Here is a 19144-nt window from a genome sequence, read left to right as displayed (position 1 = left end):
AAGCTAGTCCCTCGAGTTCCTATTTAAATCTTTCCCTGCTCATCTTAAACCAGTGTCCTCTGGTTCATGATTCCCCTACTCTGGGTAAAATATACACTATCTCTTCATAGAAACATCGAGAAGAAAAAATAGGTGCAGGAGGAGGCCATTTGGCCCTTCGAGCCAGCACCGCCATTCATTGTGATCATGGTTGATCATCCACAATCAGTAACCCGTGCCTGCCTTCTCCCCATATCATAGAAACATAGAAACATGGAAAATAGGTGCAGGAGGAGGCCCTTCGGCCCTTCGAGCCAGCACCGCCATTCATTGTGATCACGGCTGATCGTCCACAATCAGTAACCCGTGCCTGCCTTCTCCCGACATCCCTCGATTCCACTAACCCCTAGAGCTCTATCTAACTCTCTTTTGAATCCATCCAGTGAATCGGCCTCCACTGCCCTCTGTGGCAGAGAATTCCACAAAGTCGCAACTCTCTGGGTGAAAAAGATTTTTTCCATCTCAGTTTTAAATGGCCTCCCCTTTATTCTTAGACTGTGTGGCCCCTGGTTCTGGACTCCCCCAAACATCGGGGAACATTTTTCCTGCATCCAGCTTGTCCAGTCCTTTTATAAATGTTGTAGCTTTCTATGAGATTATACGTTTCCATACGAGGGGTGATCTTATACACCTGTATAACATGTCCCTTCATTCCCATCCTGCACTCCAAGGAGTAGAGTCCCAGCCTACCCAACCTCTCCCTGTAGCTCAACCCCTCCGGTCCTGGCAACATCCTCGTCGATCTTCTCTGGACTCTTTACACTTACTGTACAGGATCTTCCTGCGTTAACTTCCGATACCAAAACTGTACACCGTACTCAAAATGCAGGGTCACCAAAGGGTTGTCCAACTCCAACATAACATCCCAACGTGTGGATAGGACACAAGTTGTTGGAGTAACTCAGCGGGTCAGGCAGCATCTCGGGAGAGAAGGAATGGGTGACGTTTTGAGTCGAGACCCTTCTTCAGACTGAGGAAGGTTCTCGACCCGAAACGTCACCCATTCCTTCTCTCCTGAGATGCTGCCTGACCCGCTGAGTTACTCCAGCATTTTGTGTCTACCTTCAATTTGAGCCAGCATCTGCAGTTATTTTCCTACACTGAGTTGCTTAAGCTTTAGAAGGATGAGAGGAGATCTTATCGAAACGTAGAAGATTATTAAGGGGTTGGACACGTTAGAGGCAGGAAACATGTTCCCAATGTTTGGGGAGTCCAGAACAAGGGGCCACACAGTTTAAGAATAAGGGGTCGGCCATTTAGAACTGAGACGAGGAAAAACGTTTTCAGTCAGAGAGTTGTGAATCTGTGGAATTCTCTGCCTCAGAAGGCAGTGGAGGCCAATTCTCTGAATGCATTCAAGAGAGAGCTAGATAGAGCTCTTAAGGATAGCGGAGTCAGGGGGTATGGGGAGAAGGCAGGAACGGGGTACTGATTGAGAATGATCAGCCATGATCACATTGAATGGCGGTGCGTACAGGCTCGAAGGGCTGAATGGCCTCCTCCTGCACCTATTGTCTATTGTCTTTTTTGTGTTTGTCTTCTGTTGAGACCAGCATCTGCAGTCCTTTGCTACACATCCTAACACCTATATGCAGTACCGTGACTAATGAAGGCCTGTGTACCAAGAGGCCTCTTGTCTACTTTACCTACCCCCTACTCCTAGTGCCCCCTGCTCTACAACACTCCGCAGAATCAGCCCGTTCACAGTGAAGGTCGTGCCCTGGTTTGACTTCCCAAAAGTAACAGCTCGCTGGGCGTCACGGTGGCGCGGCGGTAGAGTTGCTGCCTTACAGCGAATGCAGCGCCGGAGACCCGGGTTCCATCCCGACCACGGGCGCCGTCTTTACGGAGTTTGTACGTTCTCCCCGTGACCTGCGTGGGATTCCTCCGAGATCTTCCGTTTCCTCCCACACTCCAAAGACGTGCGGGTTTGTAGGTTAATTGGCTGGGTAAATGTAAAACTTGTCCCCGGTGGGTGTAGGATAGTGTTAGTGTGCGGGGATCGCTGGGCGGCGCGGACCCGGTGGGCCGAAGGGCCTGTTTCCGTGCTGTATCTCTAGACTAAACTAAAAACTAAACCGAGTGCAGTTTTGACAGGAGGAGAAATTTTGAAGAAATCTCACAGCATAAATAACGAGTCTGGGGCTTGAAGTTGCAGCGTTATTAATTATTCACTCATCTTGCGGCTCTCTCTGTCTATTTTTAACGTTTGGGCGAAAAGGATAATCATTGTGGCTTGGGTCTAGATGGCGAGGTCATTTGTGATGATCCAGATAACGGAGGAACTGGAAAACAAGGACCGTTGGGCAGCACAACGCAGGAACAGGCCCTTCTGCCCACTACGTCTGTGCTGGACATGGTGCCAACTGGCCTCCCCTACCTGCACCTGAACCACATACCTCCATTCCCTGCTGGTCCACGTGACCATCAAAAAGACGTGGGAGGAAACCGGAGCACCCGGAGAAAACCCACGCAGGTCACGGGGAGAACGTGCAAACTCTGCACACACACACACACACACACACACACGCACACACGCACACACACACACACACACACACACACGCACACACGCACAGACACACACGCACACACACGCACACACACACACACACACACACACGCACACACACGCACACACACACACACACACACACACACGCACACGCACGCATGCACGCACACACACACACGCACACACACGCACACACACACACACGCACACACACACACACACACACACACACACACACGCACACGCACGCATGCACGCACACACACACACACACACACCCACACACACGCACACGCACACACGCACGCACACACACACACACACACACACACACACACACACACACACACACACACACACACACACACACACACACACACACACAGGCACACACGCACATACACAGACGCACACACGCACACACACACAAGCACACACAGACACGCACAGACACACACACACACACACACACATCGTGCAGTGGTCACAGTGGCGCGGCGGTAGAGATGCCGCCTTACAGCAAATGTAGCGCCGGAGACCCGGGTTCGATCCTGACTACGGGCGCCGTCTGTACGGAGTTTGTACGTTCTCCCCGTGACCTGCGTGGGTTTTCTCCGAGATCTTCGGTTTCCTCCCACACTCCAAAGACGTGCAGGTTTGTAGGTTAATTGTCTTGGCAAATGTAAAAATTGTCCCTAGTGTGTGTAGGATAGTGTTAGTGTGCGGGGATCGCTGGTCGGCGCGGACCCGGTGGGCCGAAGGACCTGTACCTGTAGGGGTTGCCAACTATATCACTCGCAAATATGGGACAAGGTGACGTCACCGCCCCATGTGACCTCACCCAGCCAGCGGCAACGTGCTCCCGCTCCACCAATCGTGGCCGCCCGAGCCGGGAGGCGGGTTGCTACGCAATGTCCGTCAGGAGGCGCCCGGGCCTACAGTGTCCGGGCCTACAGTGTCCAGGCCTACAGTGTCCGGGCCTACAGTGTCCGGGCCTTCAGTGTCCGGGCCTACAGTGTCCACGTCTACAGTGTTCGGGCCTACAGTGTTCGGGCTTACAGTGTTTAGGCCTACAGTGTCCGGGCCTACAGTGTCCGGGCCTACAGTGTCCGGGCCTACAGGGTCCGGGCCTACAGTGTCCGGGCCTACAGCGTCCGGGCCTACAGTGTCCGGGCCTACAGTGTCCTGGCCTACAGTGTCCGGGCCTACAGTGTCCGGGCCTACAGTGTCCGGGCCTACAGTGTCTGGGCCTACAGTGTCCGGGCCTACAGTGTCCGGGCCTACAGTGCCCGGGCCTACACGGGACACTGGGCCTACAGTGTCCAGGCCTACAGTGTCCGGGCCTACAGGGGACACTGGGCCTACAGTGTCCAGGCCTACAGTGTCCAGGCTTCCTTCTCTCCAGAGACACTGCCTGTCCCACTGAGTTACTCCAGCATTTTTTGTCAATCTTAGTGTTAGACTACTTGAGAGAGGTTGCTGACATGATGAGCCGAGGGGCCTGTTTCCGTGTTGTCTGTCTTCATGATCAAACATAATACAGTCAGCCATTTTTTACCTGCCAAAAGGCCTGGCTTTAGAGTTTAGAGTTTAGTTCATTGTCACGTGTACCGAGGTACAGTGAAAAGGATTTGTTGCGTGCTAACCAGTCAGCGGAAAGACTGCAGGCGATTACAATCCAGCCGTCCACAGTATACAGATACATGATAAAGGGAATAATGAGAATCACGTTTAGTGCAAGGTAAAGTCCAATCAAAGATAGTACGAGGTAGATGGTCATTCAGCACTGCTCTCTGGTTGTGGTAGGACGGTTCAGTTGCCTGATAACAGCCGGGAAGAAACTGCCCCTGAATCTGGAGGTGTGCGTTTCCACACTTCTGTACCTCTTGCCCGATGGGAGAGGGGAGAAGAGGGAGTGGCCGGGGGTGAGACTGGTCGGTGATTGTGCTGCTGGCCTTGCCGAGGCAGCGTGAGGTGTAGATGGAGGCGGTGGGAAGGGAAGACCGACACAAAACGCTGGGGTAACTCAGCGGGACAGGCGGCGTCTCTGGAGAGAAGGAACGGGCGACGTTTCGGGTTCCGAGACCCGTCTTTCCTTCTCTCCAGAGACGCTGCTCGCTGAGTTACCCCAGCACTTTGTGTCCATCTCCGGTATAAACCAGCGCCTGCCGTCCCTTCCTACACACGCAGGCGGTGGAAGGGGGGAGGTTGGTTTTGCGTGACGGTCCGCGCAGCGTCCACGGTTCTCTGTGATTTATAGACAACAGACAATCGGTGCAGGAGGAGGCCATTCAGCTCTTCGAGCCGGCACCGCCATTCAATGTGATCATGGCTGATCATTCTCAATCAGTACCCCGTTCCTGCCTTCTCCCCATACCCCCTGACTCCGCTATCCTTAAGAGCTCTATCTAGCTCTCTCTTGAATGCATTCAGAGAATTGGCCTCCACTGCCTTCTCACACACATACACTATGCACACATATATACGCGCACACACACTCATACACACGCACACACGCACATCCAATTCCAGTACACTGCCTGGGCTAAAGGGGATCAAGTGCAATTGGCGAGGAGACTGAGAGCCGTTGCCCGCATGAGATTTCTTTAAACAAAGTGCACTCTGAAGCACAAACTGGCATTCACTGCAATCTCTTCTTTCATCTCTTGTAACCCTGAGCGCAGTTGTACGTGAGCAAAATATCAGTCTGTGTGTTGTGTGTGTGTGTGTGTGTACACGCGGGCGTGCGTGCAAGCGTGTGTGTTGTGTGTGTGTGTTTGGGTGTGTGTGCGCGTGCGTGCGTGTGTGTGTGTCTGTGAGTGTGTGTGTGAGTGTGTGCATGTGTGCGTGCGTGAGTGTGTGTGTGCGTGCGTGCGTGTGTGCGTGCGTGTGTGAGTGTGTGTGCACGTGCGTGCGTGCGTGTGAGTGTGTGTGTGCGCGTGCGTGCGTGTGTGTGTGTGTGCGCGTGCGTGCGTGCGTGCGTGTGTTTGCGTGTGTGCGTGTGTGTGTGTGTGTGCGCGCGTGCGTGCGTGCGTGTGTGCGTGTGTGCGTGTGTGTGTGTGTGCGCGTGCGTGCGTGCGTGCGTGTGTGTGTGAGTGTGTGTGTGCGCGTGCGTGCGTGCGTGCGTGCGTGTGTGTGTGTGCGTGTGTGCGCGTGCGTGCGTGCGTGTGTGTGTGTGCGCGTGCGTGCGTGCGTGCGTGCGTGCGTGTGCTTTGTGTGTGTGTGTGTGTGTGTGTGAATGTGTGTGTGTGTGTGTGACTGTGTGTGTGACTGTGTGAGTGTGTGTGTGTGTGTGTGTGTGTGCATGCGTGCGTGCGTGCGTGCGTGCATGCGTGTGTGGGTGTGTGTGTGTGTGACTGTGTGTGTGTCCGTGTGACTGTGAGTGTGTGCGTGCGTGCGTGCGTGCGTGCGTGCGTGTGTGGGTGTGTGTGTGTGTGACTGTGTGTGTGTCCGTGTGACTGTGAGTGTGTGAGTGTGTGCGTGCGTGCGTGCGTGCGTGCATGCGTGTGTGGGTGTGTGTGTGTGTGACTGTGTGTGTGACCGTGTGACTGTGAGTGTGTGCGTGCGTGCGTGCATGCGTGCGTGCGTGCGTGCGTGCGTGCGTGCGTGCGTGTGTGTGTGTGTGTGTGCGTGCGTGTGTGTGTGTATGTGTATGTGCGCTTCTGTGCGTGTGAGTGTGTGCATGCATGCGTGTATGTGCGTGTGCGCTCGTAGGAAGGAACTGCAGATGCTGGTTTACACTGGAGACCGACCCAAAATGCTGGAGTAACTCAGTGGGTCAGGCAGCATCTTTGTGGAGAACGTGGACAGGTACAGAGTGTTGGATTAACTCAGCGGGTCGGGCAGCATCTCTGGAGAACATGGACAGGTACAAAATGCTGGAGTAACTCAGCAGGTCAGGCAACATCTCTGGAGAGAAGGAATGGGTGACGTCTCGGGTCGGGACCCTCTTTCAGACTGAGTACGATGGGCCAGCCTTCCCCTGAGCCCTCCATTAGTTGCACTCCGCAGCCTGTTTCTCCAACCATCCATTTCTGGACGAGCGGAAATTCCCCTCCAACTAAACACCACAAAGATAAAAGCCACACATTCAATAACCCTCACCATGGCAACCTGCAGTTCCCCAGCCTGGTTATTTGCAATGTGGGTGTTGTACCTGCTCCAAGGTGAGTCGAATACCTTGGACCAGTCTTTCACCACTTCGTGAAGCTCTCTAAAGATTAACGTACGATGAGCGCTAAAGTTTGACGGCACTGGGCCTGTACTGGCTGGATGAGGGGGGACCTCATTGAAAAGAGAGTTGGATAGAGCTCTAGGGGCTAGTGGAATCAAGGGATATGGGGAGAAGGCAGGCACGGGTTACTGATTGTGGACGATCAGCCACGATCACAATGAATGGCGGTGCTGGCTCGAAGGGCAGAATGGCCTCCTCCTGCACCTGTTTTCTACATTTCTATGCTAAATAACAATCAATGCATAGGAACTGTTCGCTAATAGTGAGTGATTTAAATACAAACACACTAGTAATTACCACGATTCGGATCAAGATGGATGGTCATCACCAGTTTAAAAGGTTGGATTTAAAAGAGTCGACCGGGCTTATATTCACTGGAACTTAGAAAGATGAGAGGTGATCTTATCGAAAATTGTAAAATTCGTAAAGGATTGGACAGGCTAGATGCAGGAAAGGTGTTCCCGATGTTGGGAGGAGTCCAGAACCAGGGGCCACACAGTTTAAGAATAAGGGGTCGGCCATTTAGCACTGAGATGAGGAAACAACTTTTTCACCCAGAGAGTTGTGAATCTGTGGAATTGTCTGCCACAGAAGGCAGTGGAGGCCGATTCACTAGATGTTTTCAAGAGAGAGTTAGATAGAGCTCTCAGGGCTAACGGAATCAAGGGGTATGGGGAGAAAGCAGGAACGGGGTACTGATAGTGGATGATCAGCCGTGATCATATTGAATTGCGGTGCTGGCTGGAAGGGCCGAATGGCCTCCTCCTGCACCTATTGTCTATGTTTCCATGAATTGATTTGGAGGAAGATGTCGAGGCTGTTCCATGGTGACGTTTAAAAGAGATCTAGACAGGGTACATGGTAGGAGCACTTGAACCTCTACAAGTGTACAGTGGACATAGGGTTGCCAACTGTCCCATTTTAGCCGGGACATCCCGAATTTTGGGCTAAATTGGTTGTCCCGTACGGTCCGCCCTTGTCCTGTATTAGGCCCAGGGGGCACTGTAGGCCCGGACACTGTAGGCCCGGACACTGTAGGCCTAGACGCTGTAGGCCCGGACAGTATAGGCCCAGACAGTGTGGGCCCGTACAGTGTAGGCTCAGACAGTGTAGGCCCGGACACTGTAGGCCCCGAAGCTGTAGGCCCGGGCGCTGTAGGACCGGACATTGTAGGCCCGGACACTGTAGGCCCGGGTACTGTAGGCCCGGATACTGTAGGCCCGGACACTGTAGGCCCCGACGCTGTAGGCCCGGACGCTGTAGGCCCGGACACTGTAGGCCCCGACGCTATAGGCCCGGATGCTGTAGGCCCGGATGCTGTAGGCCAGGACACTGTAGGCCCGGACACTGTAGGCCCGGACACTGTAGGCCCGGACACTGTAGGCCCGGACACTGTAGGCCTGGAAAATGTAGGCCCCGACGCTGTATGCCCGGACACTGTAGGCCCCGACGCTGTAGGTCCCGACAGTTTATGTCCCGACACTCTAGGTTTCTGACATTTTAGATCCGGACAGTGTAGGCCCGGAGGAGCGGGCACCGCCTAACGGAGGTTGCGTAGCAACCCACCTCCCGGCCCGGGCGGCCGCCGTTGGCGGAGCGGGAGCACGTGGCCGCTGGCTGGGTGAGGTCACGTGGGGCGCGGGGCGGTGACGTCACCCTTTGTCCCTTATGTGGGAGCGAGGAAGTTGGCAACCCTACCAATACGGGGCAAGGGCGGTCCCATACGGGACAAACTAATTTAACCCAAAATGCGGGATGTCCCGGCTAATACGGGACAGTTGGCAACCCTAAGTGGAGAGCACTTTGACTGGTTGCATCACGGCCTGGTTTAGTAACTCTCTGACTACATTTGACCTGACTTTAGACACAAAATGCTGGAGTAACTCAGCGGGTGCCACTGAATGCACCTGGAATATTAATTCTGCATCGCTCAAACGACTGTTTAGTTTAGTTTAGTTTAGTTTAGAGATACAGCGTGGAAACAGGCCCTTCAGCCCACCGGGGCTGCGCCGACCAGCGATCCCCGCACACTAACACTATCCTACACACACTAGGGATATAGAAAACATAGAAAATAGGTGCAGGAGGAGGCCATTTGGCCCTTCGAGCCAGCACCGCCATTCATTGTGATCATGGCTGATCGTCCACAATCAGTAACCCGTGCCTGCCTTCTCCCTATATCCCTTGATTCCACTAGCCCCTAGAGCTCTAACTAACTCTCTTTTAAATCCATCCAGTGAATCGGCCTCCACTGCCCTCTGTGGCACAGAATTCCACAAATTCACAACTCTCTGGGTGAAAAAGTTTTTTCTCACCTCAGTTTTAAATGACCTCCCCTTTATTCTTAGACTGTGTGTGGCCGCTGGTTCTGGACTCACCCAACATTGGGAACATTTTTCCTGCATCTAGCTTGTCCAGTCCTTTTATAATTCTATACGATCCCCTCCCATCCTTCTAAATTCCAGTGAATACAAGCCCAGTCTTTCCAATCTTTCCCCATATGTCAGTCCCGCCATCCCGGGGGTTAACCTGGTGAACCTACGCTGCACTGCCTCAATAGCAAGGACGTCCTTCCTCAAATTAGAAGACCAAAACTGCACACAATTTACATTTACACCAAGCCAATTAACCTACAAACCTGCACGTCTTTGGAGTGTGGGAGGAAACCGAAGAACTCGGAGAAAACCCACGCAGGTCACGGGGAGAATGTGCAAATTCCGTACGGACAGCGCCCGCGGTCGGGATCGAACCCGGGCCTCTGGCGCTGTGAGGCAGCAACTCTGCCGCTGCGCCACCGTGTTTGTAGAATTGTAGAGGAATTCATTCACGTCTTTCAGGTGAGAGGGTGCCAGGGGTTATGGGGTGAAGGCAGGAGAATGGGGTTGGGAGGGAGAGATAGATCAGCCATGATTGAATGGTGGAGTAGACTCGATGGGCCGAATGGCCTAATTCTTCTCCTATCACTTATAACCTGAACCAGCATCTGCAGTTCCTTCCCATGCATTTGATCAGACGGGTTAGCACGCGACAAAAAGCTTTTCACTGTACCTCGGTACACGTGACAATAAATTGAACGGAACTTTTGCTGGCTTTCAACTTGCACTGAATGTTATTCCCTTCTCATCTGTTGTTGTACTGTAAATGGCTCGATAGCAATCTTGTACTTAGATTTAGATTTAGAGATACAGCGCGGAAACAGGCCCTTCGGCCCACCGGGTCCGTGCCGACCAGCGATCCCCGCACACTGACACCATCCTACACCCACTGGGGACAAATGTTACATTTACCCAGCCAATTAACCTACATACCTGCACGTCTTTGGAGTGTGGGAAGAAACGGAAGATCTCGGAGAAAACCCACGCAGGTCACGGGGATCGCTATAAGGCAGCAACTCTACCGATGCGCCACCGTGCCACCCTCTTGCCACTTTGGCGGCAAGAACAGGAAAGCAGAGTATTACCTGAATGGTGGCCAATTAGGAAAAGGGGAGATGCAACGTGACCTGGGTGTCATGGTACACCAGTCATTGAAAGCAAGCGTGCAGGTGCAGCAGGCAGTGAAGAAAGCGAATGGTATGTTGGCATTCATAGCGAGGGGATTTGAGTATAGGAGCAGGGAGGTTCTGCTGCAGTTGTACAGGGCATTGGTGAGACCGCACCTGGAGTATTGCGTACAGTTTTGGTCTCCTAATCTGAGGAAAGACATTCTAGCCTTAGAGGGAGTACAGAGAAGGTTCACCAGATTGATTCCTGGGATGGCAGGACTTTCATATGAAGAAAGACTGGATAGACTCGGCTTGTACTCGCTGGAATTTAGAAGACTGAGGGGGGATCTTATAGAAACATATAAAATTCTTAAGGGGTTGGACAGGCTAGATGCGGGAAGATTGTTCCCGATGTTGGGGAAGTCCAGAACAAGGGGTCACAGCTTAAGGATAAGGGGGAAGTCTTTTAGGACCGAGATGAGAAAACATTTCTTCACACAGAGAGTGGTGAATCTGTGGAATTCTCTGCCACAGAAGGTAGTTGAGGCCAGTTCATTGGCTATATTTAAGAGGGAGTTAGATGTGGCCCTTGTGGCTAAAGGGATCAGGGGGTATGGAGAGAAGGCAGGTACGGGATACTGAGCTGGATGATCAGCCATGATCACATTGAATGGCGGTACGTACAGGCTCGAAGGGCCGAATGGCCTACTCCTGCACCTATTTTCTATGTTTCTATGTTTCCGCTGACTGGTCAGCACGCAACAAAAGTTTTTCACTGTACCTGGGTGCACGTGACAATAAACCAGAGTAAAAACTTGAAAAACTCCAACGCCCAGGACGGAAGGAGATGCCAGAGGGTGGTGGGCATCATGGGTACCGACCTCCCCACCATCGCAGGGATCTACAGGAGACGCTGCCTCACAAAATGGCAGCCGGCATCGTCAGAGACCCACACCACCCTGGCCACGCTCTCACCTCACTCCTGCCACCGGGAAGAAGGTACAAGAGCCTGAAAACCGTAACGTCCAGGTTCAGGAGCAGCTTCTTCCCCACAACCACCAGGCCAATGAACGCCACAAAACCCTGAGCTACCATGCTGCCCTGAGGAAGATGTGGCCATTGACGGTTGTCCTGGGATGAGCCCGCTGGGTCCTTCCCTTCTACGCCTCGACAAGGGCGGCCTTCTGGCGCAGCGGTAGAGTCGTCGCCTCGTGGCACCAGAGACCCGGGTTCCATCCCAACTACGGGCGCTGCCTGTACGGAGTTTGTACGTTCTCCCCATGACCTGCGTGGGTTTTCTCCGGATGCTCCGGTCTCCTCCCACACTCCAAAGACGTGCGCGTTTGTAGGTTAATTGGCTTCGATAAAGAACGTAAATTGTCCCCAGTGCGTGTAGGAGGGTGCTAATGTGCGCGGCAATCGCTGGGCGGCGCGGACTCGATGGGCCGAATGGCCTGTTTCCGCGCTGTATCTCTAAACCAAACTAAACTAAATTAAGTTTGAAGAAGGGTCTGGACCTGAAACGTCACCCATTCCCTCTCTCCCGAGATGCTGCCTGACCCGCTGAGTTACTCCAGCACTTTGTGAAACGTCATCTATCCATGTTCTCCACAGATGCTGCCTGACCCGCTGAGTTACTCCAGCACTCTGTGAAACGTCACCCATCCATGTTCTCCACAGATGCTGCCTGACCCACTGAGTTACTCCAGCACTCTGTGAAACGTCACCTATCCATGTTCTCCACAGATGCTGCCTGACCCGCTGAGTTACTCCAGCACTCTGTGAAACGTCACCTATCCATGTTCTCCACAGATGCTGCCTGACCCGCTGAGTTACTCCAGCACTCCGTGTCCGATCCACACTAAACAAAGTGCAGGGGTCTAAGCCCAGATCGCCGATCTATCTCTTTCAATTCGATAATGAGCGTTAAATAGTTGTCATCTCAGGCTAACTCCATCTCTTCTCCAGTCATTACAACTCAGGACCGGTAGTGTGATACCTGGAGAGGTCAAAATCAAATGCGTAAAGATGCTTCCCATTTGCTTTCAAATTTAAATTGCACACCAATTTGCCTCTAATTGTACTCACAATGGAGTAAGGTGTTAGCTTTGATTACGTTCTCGGCTAATTTGAAAGTCCAGTTTTCCTTGACCACTTTTCACATCCCCCCGAGCACTTTATGCCACTGATCAGCCTATGATTTAACTTTAGTTTAGTATAAGAAAATAACTGCAGATGCTGGTACAAATCGAAGGTATTTATTCACAAAATGCTGGAGTAACTCAGCAGGTCAGGCAGCATCTCAGGAGAGAAGGAATGGGTGACGTTTCGGGTCGAGACCCTTCTTCAGACTAACTTTAGTTTAGTTGTAGTTTTTGGGGGTTTTTCAGTTTTAGTTTTAGAGATACAGCGCGGAAACAGGCCCTTCGGCCCACCGGGTCCGTGCCGCCCAGCGATCCCCGCACACACTAACACTATCCTACACCCACCGGGGACAATTTTTACATTTACACCAAGCCAATTAACCTACAAACCCGCACGTCTTTGGAGTGTGGGAGTAAACCGAAGATCTCAGAGAAAATCTCGGGATCGCGGGTTGGCGCGGGGTCGGTGGGCCGAAGGGCCTGTTTCCTCGCTGTTTCTCTAAACTGGACAAGCACCCATGGTCAGGATGGAACCCGGGTCTCTGGCGCCGTGAGGCATTGACTCTACCGCTGCGCCACCGTGACCGAACTTAAGTAGCTTACTTACAGTACGCTGCCTCAAATAAGAGTTTCATTGTTCTGTTGCCGATACTTATTTCCATCCATATCCCCGCCTCCGGCTTTTCTTTTCACCCCTCTCCTCTCCTCGTCTGACACCCAATGCCCCCCTGTTCAAGTGATGTATTCAAAAGAGCGTTAGAAATAGCTCGTAGAGCAAACGGACTCTATTCCTTGGAGCGCAGGAGGATGAGGGGAGATCTTACAGAGGTGTACAAGATCATGAGAGGAATAGATCGGGTAGATGCACAGAGTCTCTTGCCCAGAGTAGGGGAATCGAGGACCAGAGGACATAGAAACATAGAAACATAGAAAATAGGTGCAGGAGTAGGCCATTCGGCCCTTCGAGCCTGCACCACCATTCAATATGATCATGGCTGATCACCCAACTCAGTAACCTGTACCTGCCTTCTCTCCATACCCCCTGATCCCTTTAGCCACAAGGGCCACATCTAACTCCCTCTTAAATATAGCCAATGAACTGGCCTCAACTACCTTCTGTGGCAGAGAATTCCACAGACTCACCACTCTCTGTGTGAAGAAATGTTTTCTCATCTCGGTCCTAAAAGACTTCCCCCTTATCCTTAAGCTGTGACCCCTGGTTCTGGACTTCCCCAACAATCTTCCCACAACTAACCTCTCCAACCCCTTAAGAATTTTACATGTTTCTATAAGATCCCCCCTCAGTCTTCTAAATTCCAGCGAGTACAAGCCGAGTCTATCCAGTCTTTCTTCATATGAAAGTCCTGCCATCCCAGGGATCAATCTGGTGAACCTTCTCTGTACTCCCTCTAAGGCTAGAATGTCTTTCCTCAGATTAGGAGACCAAAACTGTACACAGGACACAGGTTCAAGGTGAAGGGGAAAAGATTTAATAGGAATCTGAGGGGTAACTTTTTCACACAGAGGGTGGTGGGTGTGTGGAACGAGCTGCCAGAGGAGGTAGTTGAGGCTGGGACTATCCCAACGTTAGACAAGTACATGGATAGGACAGGTGTGGAGGGGTATGGGCCAAACGCAGGCAGGTGGGACTAGTGTAGATGGGACTTGTTGGCCGGTGTGGGCAAGTCGGGCCGAAGGGCCTGTTTCCACGCTGTAAGACTCTTTGTTGTAGGAAGGAACTGCAGACGCTGGTTTAAACCGAAGATGGACACAAAGTACTGGAGTAACTCAGCAGGACGGGCAGCATCCCTGGGGAGAAGGAATGGGTGACGTTTCGGGTCGAGACCCTTCTTCGGACTGAGTCAGGGGAGAGGGAGATACAGAGATAAGGAATTGTAAGGTGTGAAAACGAGACAAAGGAGATGGAGATCAAGGGAAATGTAGAATAGACCATTGTTAGCTAGGAGAAGCAAACAGAGATAAAATGTAAACGAGAATAGTCAATCGACAAGGTTAATCCCCGGAATGGCAGGACTGTCGTACGTTGAAAGACTGGGCTTGAGTACACTGGCATTTAGAAGGATGAGAGGGGATCTTATTGAAACACATAAGATTATTAAGGGGTTGGACACGTTAGAGGCAGGAAACATGTTCCCAATGTTGGGGGAGTCCAGAACCAGGGGCCACAGTTTAAGAATAAGGGGTCGGCCATTTAGAACTGAGATGAGGAAAAACCTTTTCAGTCAGAGAGTTGTGAATCTGTGGAATTCTCTGCCTCAGAAGGCAGTGGAGGCCAATTCTCTGAATGCATTCAAGAGAGAGCTGGATAGAGCTCTTAAGGATAGCGGAGTCAGGGGGTATGGGGAGAAGGCAGGAACGGGGTACTGATTGAGAATGATCAGCCATGATCACATTGAATGGCGGTGCTGGCTCGAAGGGCCGAATGGCCTCCTCCTGCACCTATTGTCTGTTGTCTATTGGAATATGGGGCGGGATTCAGTGTCTCCCAGACTCTGTGACTTTGCCAGCACCTGCCCCTTAAAGCCTGTGCATTATATCCTTGCTTTTGTACTTTAGTCCTCTCGAATTGAATTGCCTTCATCACTGGATCTGAGGAGGTGGGGGGAGAGAAGCAGAGAGTCACACCATGGGGGGAGGCCATTCTGCCCTTCCTGCCTAAGGCAACCCTTTGAAGCAGCCCTCCAATTAATCCCATCCCTTGTGTTGATCGCCCAGGGCCCTGCGGGCTCCTCCACTTCAAGACCGTGTCCGATTCCCCTCGGAAAAGCTGCCGACTGAGTTTTTCTTCCCACTGTCCTTATGAAGGGGAGCACTGCAGGCCATGAGATCCCGTGTTCAGAGAGCATCCCGTCTCTGCGGAATCTTTCCCAGATACGTTGTCGTTCTGGCCTTCTCGGTCGTGGAGTTCTTTTTATATAAATATATATATATATATATATTCGCATGCATACATACATACAGACCCACACACGCTGACGCTCGCACGCACATACAAGCACACAGGCACACACGCAAACACACGTACGCGCACACACACACATGCATACACTCACACACACACACACACACACACACACACACACTCACACACACACACACACATACACACATACACACACATACGCACACACGCACACACGCATACACACATACACACACACACACACACACACACACACACACATACACACACACACACATACGCACACACACACATACACACACACACACACACACATACACACATACGCACACACACACACATACACATACACACACACATACACACACACACACACACACACACACACACATACACACACACACAAACATACACGTACACATACACACACATACACATACACACACACACACACACACACACACGCACACACACACACACACGCACACACACACACACGTCTATATATCACTTGTGATGGGGCTGCAGGGCATGGTGGGCCCAGCCTGGTGCATCATGGGCAGTGCCCTCCCCACCATCGAGCACATCGCCACCGGCCGCTGCCTCCAGTAGGCCGTACCTGCCCTCGAGGGCCCCCACTGTCCGGGAGGGCGATGCCATCTCCCCACTGCCACTGCCGAGCGGCCGGGCGAGCGGGCGGGAGGAACAGAAGCCTGAAGCCCCACACCGCCAGGGTCAGGATCACCTGCCCTCCCACAAACCATCAGGGTGTTGAACCGAGCGGCCCGAGCAACAGAGCATGACACACCTCCTCCCACACTGCTGCCTGCTTACAGTCACAGAGACACAGCATGGAAACAGGCCCTTCAGCCCAACGTGCCCACACCGGCCAACATGTTCCAGCTACATGTCATAGAGTGATACAGTGTGGAAACAGGCCCTTCAGCCGAACTTGCCCACACCGGTCAACATGTCCCAGCTACACTAGAGTCATAGAGAGACACAGTGTGGAAACAGGGCCTTCAGCCCAACTTGCCCACACCGGCCAACAATGTCCCAGCTACACGTCATAGAGAGATACAGTGTGGAAACAGGCCATTCAGCCCAACTTGCCCACACCGGCCAACATGTCCCAGCTACACTAGAGTCATAGTGAGATACAGTGTCGAAACAGGCCCTTCGGACCAACTTGCCCACACCGGCCAACATGTCCCAGCTACACTAGTCCCACCTGCCCACATTTGGCCCATATCCCTCCAAACCCGTCCTATCCTTGTACCTGTCCAACTGTTTCTTAAACGTTGGGATAGTCCCAGCCTCAACTACCTCCTCTGGCAGCTCGTTCCACACACCCACCACCCTCTGTGTGAAAATGTTACCCCTCAGATTCCTATTAAATCTTTTCCCCTTCACCTTGAACCTGTGTCCTCTGGTCCTCGATTCCCCTACTCTGGGCAAGAGACTCTGTGCGTCTACCCTTAGAGTCAGAGCCGTGCAGCGTGGAAACAGCCGGGTTGAGACTGGTCCTTGATTGCGCTGCTGGCCTTGCCGAGGCAGCATGAGGTGTAGATGGAGTCACAGAGTCGTACAGCGCGGAAACAGGCCCTTCGGCCCGACTTGCCCGCACCGGCCAACATGGATTCACAGGAGGTAAACTATACTAAACTCAACAGGATTAAGCAAGCTCGTCGGGAAGGCTGGTTGGATTCACGGTGAGGGGGTCTCGGAGGGGAGGGCGCTCCTCAAACTGCGGAGCATCTTGGACAATGCGGCCCACCCCTTCCGTGACACACCGGTCAACCTGAGGAGCACCTTCAGCAACAGACTGGTCCCACCGAGAGGCAGCACAGAACGAACGCCACAGGAGATCCTTCTTCCCTGTGGCTACCAAACTGGACAACCCCTCCCCCGTCTGTCGTGGGGTAAACTGACCCCCTCCTCCCCCCCAATCTTTACACATCCCCCAATCCTGGACTTTCCACCCGTCACTTTAATCTCACGTTTCGTGTATCTCGTTGAGTTTCACGACCGTTGGTCGACCAATTTCCCTCCTGGGATAAATCAAGTCCCATCGCATCGTAAACTAAGCTAAAGTTAAAACTTAACACTAATCTGGGTTAAAGGGGAGCTGGATTCAGCCCAGTTCTCATTCTGTTCATCTTGTACACTCTGTATCTGTGATCTAACCCTCATTACAAGTTCGGTGATTATCCAACCACAGGATCAATGTTCCTTGGGGGGGAATTAAAAGATAAGGAACACTTTGGCGTTCATGTTAGGATCATCATTCAAGACTCCCGAGGAAGTACGGTTGTCTTCCGAGACATAGAAACACTATTGAATTGTGTAGAATTGAAAGGCACAGGGTGGAAAGAGGCCCTTCGGCCCACTGAGTCGTGCTGGCCATCGATCGCCTGTTCGCACCAGTTCAATCTTATCCAATTTCCCTCCTGGGGTAAATTAAGTTCTCTACGTATCGTATCGTATCATATCATCTGCCCCATCTACACTAGTCCCACCTTTCGGCCAATATCCCGTGTGCGCTGGGCGGTCACCGTGGCGCGGCGGTAGAGTTGCCACCTCACGGCGAATGCAGCGCCGGAGACCCGGGTTCCATCCCGACCGCGGGTGCCGTCTGTACGGAGTTTGTACCTTCTCCCCGTGACCTGCGTGGGTTTTCTCCGAGATCTTCGGTTTCCTCCCACACTCCAAAGACGTGCAGGTTTGTAGGTTAATTGGCTTGGTGCAAGTGTAAAAATGGTCCCTGGTGTGTGTAGGATAGTGTTAGTGTGCGGGGATCGCTGGGCGGCGCGGGCCCGGTGGGCCGAAGGGCCTGTTTCCGCGCTGTATCTCTAAACTAATCTAATCTAAATCCCTCTAAACCTGTCCTATCCATGTACCTGTCCTGTCTCCACCTATATCCTTCCTTTGTCCCGCCCCCCCTGACATCAGTCTGAAGAAGGGTCTCGACCCGAAACGTCGCCCATTCCTTCTCTCCAGAGATGCTGCCTGACCTGCTGAGTTACTCCGGCGTTTTGTAAATAAATGTTTCTCGAAGTCACTGCATGCTGGTTAACAAATAAAAGTGGATCAGGTCGCAAGTGTGGAGAGCGAGGATGGGCGAACTTTCAGCTCTCCATGTTCTCCACAGATGCTGCCCGACCCGTTTTTCCCACCACACTCCAAAGACGTGCGGGTTTGTAGGTGAATTGGCTTGGGTAAACAAAATTGTAAATTGTTTGTTTATATTTTATTTCGAACATGTAAAACAAAAAAAGATAAAAACCAAACAAAATAACAATAAAATGAAATGAGCAATAAACCTGGACACAACTCAATGAATAAATTCACATAAACAACACAAATTAAATCGTACATGTTCAAAAAGGTACAGGAGGAAGTATATACTTATTAATTCCTACCCCTTCTCTGCTACTTATCAATTAATTCACAAACTTTATCTCATCTACATATATATATATATATGTATATTTATATGTAGGAAAATAACTGCAGATGCTGGTTCAAATTGAAGGTAGATACAAAATGCTGGAGTAACTCAGCGGGTCAGGCAGCATCTCTGGAGAGAAGGAATGGGTGACGTTTCGGGTCGAGACCCTTCCTCAGACTGATGTCAGGGGAGAGGGCGGGACAAAGATAGGATGTAGTCGGAGATGGGAAGACTGGTGGGAGAACTGGGAAGGGGGAGGGGATGGAGAGAGAGGGAAAGCAAGGACTATCTGAAGTTGTCATGGGCCTCCTCCAGTGCCATAGTGAGGCCCAC

General features: G+C 52.1%; 1 pseudogene; it reads right to left on the bottom strand.

Moving 5' to 3' along the window:
* Positions 1 to 15867: 15867 nt before the first annotated feature.
* Positions 15868 to 19144, bottom strand: part of LOC144609617 (ADP-ribosylation factor-like protein 2) — a 36449-nt pseudogene continuing 33172 nt past the window's right edge.

This window comes from Rhinoraja longicauda, chromosome 34, assembly GCF_053455715.1.
Source record: "Rhinoraja longicauda isolate Sanriku21f chromosome 34, sRhiLon1.1, whole genome shotgun sequence".
In the NCBI taxonomy this organism is placed as follows: domain Eukaryota; kingdom Metazoa; phylum Chordata; class Chondrichthyes; order Rajiformes; family Arhynchobatidae; genus Rhinoraja; species Rhinoraja longicauda.
Note: the sequence above shows the minus strand (reverse complement) of the source record. Positions and strands in the feature narration are given on the sequence as shown.